The following is a 6,000-nucleotide window of genomic DNA, read 5'->3' on the forward strand; positions in this document are numbered from 1 at the left end:
GGGTATTCTTCTTGTAGGTTGTAATTAAGATCTTTGGCAAACAATTTGAACTCTCCATTCTAAAAAAATCCATTTGTATTTTTTCTGGTTATTGATTCACAATGGATTCAATAAAGAGCTCTACTCAAAAGGTAAAAAAATTATGCCATCTTATGTGTGATGGTTCTTTTTTTAGTATAAACAATAGGGGAGGCTCCGACAGTGAATTTATTAGTAGTGAAAATATGTACAAGAAGGAAGAAAGAATGTACAAAAAAAGGCTTATCCCAAAAAAAAAACTGCAAAGCATCTAGCCAGACAATGAGAGGATATTTCAGGTTGTCCTCCATTCTTTAAGAAAGAAGGGAGAGTTTCCTTTTAAAAGAAAAGGATCAAGCTCTAATAGTAGGTGTATACATTATAAAAAATGAGAGAGTTTCTATGCTTCCAAATCTGCCAACATGTGGTGGAAACACTTCGAAGAAGAAAGGTCTTCCAAAGTTGCATCTTGCAGTGGTAATCAAGTGAGGGAATTCCAGACTATCATTAATCGTCATATTGATTGATTGCCATCATTTTCTACTGAAATTGCAGCTCGAGAAAATATGGTCCACAGTTTCCACTAAACCGGCATAACATAGGCGGTAGAGGCCATCGTCGATGAGTTAAGTTTTTTCCTTACCAACATATCCTTCACATTTAGGCGGTTATTAGAGATAAGCCAAAAAAGGATTTGATCTTGGGTGTGCATTTTGATTTCCATATTCAATAAGAGAAAGTGGGGGTCCAATGTGTTCAAAATTCAACTTTTTGCTGGTAGCGGCGCCCCAACTATAGGACCATGCTTCCTTCACTTCGGAATTCACGGTGGGTTTGGTTTGGATCACAAGGAGATTCAATTCCTAAACGTTCTCAAAAGCTTGGGTGGACAAAGGGAGATCAAAAGCATCAATGTGGTCATCCAGCTCGAGGATATTCTTCACTAAGGCTAACTTGTCAAAAGAAAGAGCAAAGCCTAGGGAACTTTGTCGTGAGTAAACTTGTAGTCCATTTGTTACTCAAAATAAAGGCGGTGTCACCAGAAGCAATCGAGCATGAGGCAATACTTTTGAACTTTGAGCACCGTTTTATAATATCTCTCCACCAAAAAGAGCTAGAGATATTAGCAGCTTGTGCAGTAAAATTGTTGTAACTCCTCCAAATTAGATGGACCCAAGGGATATTCTCTTTGTAGAAAAATTTATGCAAGAACGTGATGAAAATGACCTCAATGTAAGCAATAGGATTAGTGATGCCTCGCCTTTGGACTTTGGCCTGCAAACTAAATCCCAAGCCACCAAGGATTTTGGATGGCCAAATTATTCAATTTACCCCACATGCTAGTTCTTCTACCTTTATCCATGATTTGATGGCTCCATCCGCAAGTTTAAGAGCGCAGAGGTGCAAAGTTGGAAGAGAGATGAGGATGGCCTTAGTCACCATGTTTTTTTCCATCAAATGAAAGGAAGGAGGCAGTAACCGTTGATTCTAGAGTATAGTGGACCAATATGTCATGAATGTGAGGTCTGCTAAGACCAAGTGGAAGGCCAAGATAAGTAAAAGGGAAGGATTCTAATCTGTATCCAAAAAGCCCCTCTAGGAGAGTCACTTTTCCATTAGAAAGATTGATAGTGAGTAGGCAGACCTGGCAAAGTTTACCCTAAGACCCGCAGATTGGGAAAAGCACACCCTAAGGTAGAGAAGTTGCTAAGGTCATGCTTTCACTATTAAGAGTGGTCGTCCGTGCACTGGATTATCAGGAAATCCACATTAACCAGCAGGATGGGGTGGTTGAAGAATTAGATTCCGTAGGCCTTGTTGATGACATATTGAAGGAGATTAGCCGTAGCGACATAAAGAAGAGGCGAGAGAGGCACCCCTTGCCTCAAACCTCTCATCTACGGTGAATTTTTTTCGCTGGAACTCCATTGAGAAGGGCCGATGATGTGCCAGAAGTCAAAATGGAATTTATCCATCCGATAAAACGATCATCAAAGCCGTAGCATTTCAACATGGACAAGATCACGTCATGCTCGATCATCAAAGCCAAAGTATAGCCCAATGTATGCCCATGTATACTACTTTCTTTTAGACGGAAGGCTCAAGATGAGCCTAGCTAATGAAGCCTCAACTGACAGAGTACAAAAGTTCACAACACATACCACACCAAAAGGTTACAAGCTGAAAAACAAAGGCGAGGCCAGCTCTGACCACCCACACATAAGGAATCATACCCCAACGCAACTCCAAACTATGCGGGTAGACTAGTCCAAGCAAAGCAAAACAAAACAAGGATAAAGGTAGGATGGAGGCCGTCGTTGATCAGTCCGAGTGGTCCCTGGTGCTGGCATGAAGCATGTGAAGCCTACCAATCGCCTGCTCCAATGCCTCCCTCCCCGGTATCGCCTCCTAGCCACTGGCTTCCAAACCTGTAGATAAAGCAGCATTTTGTACAGACCATCAGCATGCTAGGAGGGGAAGATCCCTTCAATAGTAAACTTGTTCCTAATGTTCCAGAGGGCCTAGCACAGGGCCGTGCAGCAAATACAACAGTTCCCTCACTGCACTCCACATGAATCTAGCCAACTGGCAAAGAAAGAAGATGTGAGCGGTGTCCTCCGCCTCCGCACACAGAGCACATTGCCCCGACGATGTTCCCCGTCTGGGGTGGATATTATTACTTGAAGGTAAGCACTTCCACACCAGCTGCTAAAGAAAGATCTAGACTTTCATGGGTACTGTGATCTTCCAAATATCACTAAAGTGTTTCCTGGGGATCCCCTGACAGCTTTCGGTATAAGGACTTAACCGAGAACCCCCCAAGGGTTCTAGCGCCCAAGAGATATCATCCTAGCCTTCCGACAACTTGTGCCAGCAATAGCCGTAAAGAGAGAGTCCAAGTCAACCCGCTCACGAGCCCTCAGTTCGCGACTGCAATTGATTTGCCATCCCGTGATGGTGAAGCAACTAGCCATCATAATTTGTGGCTCCTCCACAATTTCGTACAGAGCGGGGTAACGGGTTCTTAAGGGTCCCAATCCTTGCCACCAGTCATCCCAGAAGCGGGTGGAAGAACCACTCCGCACCTGGTGTTTCGCCCCCAAGGAAAACACCGATTTCACCTTTTGGATAGAATTCCAGAATTGCGACCCCAGCCGGTAAGAGTCCACCAGGAGATCTTTGGTCCTAAGGTATTTGTTCCACGTTATTTCCAGCCAAAGCCCTTGCTCCCCAGCATAGAGTTTCTGGATCCATTTCGTCATGAGACAGATGTTCATGAGTTTTGTGTCGATAATACCTAATCCACCCCCAAGAACTTTGGCTTACACAAAGCTTCCCACCGAACCCAGTGGTACTTGCGCCTCGGGCCGTTGGCCTCCCAGAAGGACCTGGCCCGGTGTCTCTGCAGCACGAGGTGAATCCCCTCACCCAGAAGGTATACTCCCACTGTGAGAGGCGGGTTGGACAAGCATGCATTAATCAAGGTCAGGCGAGCCGCAGAGGACATGAATTTTCCCATCCAAGGGTTCGCCCTCCTGCCAACCCGAAGGGTATGTGGACCCCAATCCAATGCCGCAATGACCTTATCGCCAATGGGCAAGCCCAAGTAAGTAAAGGGAAACGAGCCCAACTTACAGTTCAACATATTAGCAATGTTCTGTTTTTCCGCGTCAACACCATGACCTCGCTCTTGTGGAAATAATGCAAAGACCTGACATGTTCTAAAAAAAAGAAGCAATAATTTGAGGTTTGCAATACAACGAGCGTCAGGTTGGATCATAATGATTGTATCGTCCGCATATTCAAGATGCGAACCCCCCCCCCCGGATAGGAGGTGAGGGATAACCCCGGAGATGTGTCCTGGCCTCGAAGCCGTGTTTCAGCCGCAAAATACAAGAGGAGAGGGGAGAGTGGGTCACCCTGAAGCACTCCCTGACTATTACGGAAGTAGTTTCTGGTGATCGCAGTTTGGCCCCCTGAGACCAGACTCATTGCGCGGTGGACCCACCCCGAGTCAAAGCCTTTCCTGAGAAGAACCTCTCGCAGGAACTGCAAGTCTATAGGATCATAAGCTTTCTAAAAGTCTAGATTGAGGAAAACTCCCTGGAGTTTCTTAGAATTAGTCTCATGAATGATTTCCTGAAGGGAAATAATCTGTAACATCCCAAATTTTCCAAACAAAGAAGAAAATGAATTTTCCTTTTTCCCAAAAATTGGAGCCAACACAAACTTTATTTAAGATCTATAATGTGCATAGTGCTCATGACCAAGTGTTGTGAGTTTTGCTAAGATGCTTGGGTGAAGTATTTTGAATCTAAACCCTAAACCCTACCCTTTTCAAGTCCAAGGATGAACAAATAAAAAGAAAACAAAATAGAGGGAGGCATATGTGGGCTTATGGCTATTTCTCAAAATAATGGCCTATGCCCTATTTACCTTACCTAAATGGTTGGAAACCATTAGTAAACTCAACCTAACACTCTTTGAACCCAAAACAAGGACCTTTGGTCAAAGAAAAAGAAAATAAAATAAAAACATGAAATCCACATATGAGGCTATGGCCATTTTTGCAAATCTTTAACCTAGGCCATTTTACTTTGTGCCAATGGTTTAGAAACATAACTAAACACTAAATAACACTTTTTGAATCAAATAAACACAAATCAAATCAAAGGAAATAGCAAAACCTAGTTACATGTGATAATGGTCACATGTGGCAATCTTAACATCTTACCCTCTTTGAGCCCCTGTATTAAGAGATTTCTAAACCAAACCCTCTCAAATCTTTGCACCTCATCCAGGACCTCATCAAGGTGAACAACTTTGGTGTTGACCACTTTGACTAGTACCTTTCCTATTGCTTATTATAAGAGTGCCAAGTGGCAACATCAAATCAGATCTTAGATCATACCACTTTTGGTTTTTCTCAAATCAACTCCTCTTGATCAACCAAGACCATCCAAGTGTGCCAAATATTAGTTGAATCACAACCCTAAAAGGATTTGCTAGAATTCAAATTTAATTCTCTTGCGGCCATTAACACAAACACCTTGTGTGCACTTATTGACTTTGTTCATACTCTCTTCTATCCACTGGATTTTAGACTAAACCCTCACACTTCTTGTCATCATTGACCTCCTCTTACACCCAGTACACAATGCCAGGCCTTGGAGACATTGATCAAAGCAAGAAATGATCACAACATCACCATGCCGGCCACCATTGACATCACCATGCCACTCCACCTCACCTGCCCTCTTTGGTCACCCTCACTTTGTCAAAGAGACTCACCACACTCTCCAAAGTCTGCCTGTACCCTCCCTGGCCGAAGACAAGCACGGCATTGGCCAGAACGCGACGCGCCCAGACGTGCCAGACACGCCCAGGTCATGCCAGAGCGCGCCAGGACACGCCCTGGACGCGCCAGTGCGCACGCTCGCCTCGTTGCTGTTGTCCTCCCCTTGCTCCCTCCTCTCGCATGCGCAATCACCACACCACCAGCTCCCTCCTGGACAACCCCATTGGCCGGCGCTCGCCCTGTCGCCGTCGCCATCATCACCATCCTCCGCCTCGGTACTGCGGAGACAACGAAGTCGCCCGCACGCTCTAGTCCTCCATCTGCTACGCCATGATGCGCGTCAGGACCGCCTTGACATCACCAACACGACGCGCCCACTCCCTTGCCCCTTCGCCGCTCCAAACGTCGTCGCCATGATCGACCGCCTCCATGCGCCTCGGCCACCTCGCGATTCTATAAAAGGGAGCCTCCCCTTCAGCCTCTAAGCACACCAGCTCGCTCCCCTGTCCTCTCTGACTCTCCTAGACCCTCTCCCTCTCCACATTACCGCCGGAAGCTCGCCAATCGCTCGCCAGAGCCCGCGGAACCGCCGTAGACGAAGCCGTCGATTGGAGCCACCTCCGGTGACGCCACCTGTACCAGACGCTCCGCCGTCCTCGACAACCTCCTCCTGCGTCAACGCC

Source organism: Lolium rigidum, chromosome 4 (assembly GCF_022539505.1).
Source record: "Lolium rigidum isolate FL_2022 chromosome 4, APGP_CSIRO_Lrig_0.1, whole genome shotgun sequence".
Lineage (NCBI taxonomy): Eukaryota > Viridiplantae > Streptophyta > Magnoliopsida > Poales > Poaceae > Lolium > Lolium rigidum.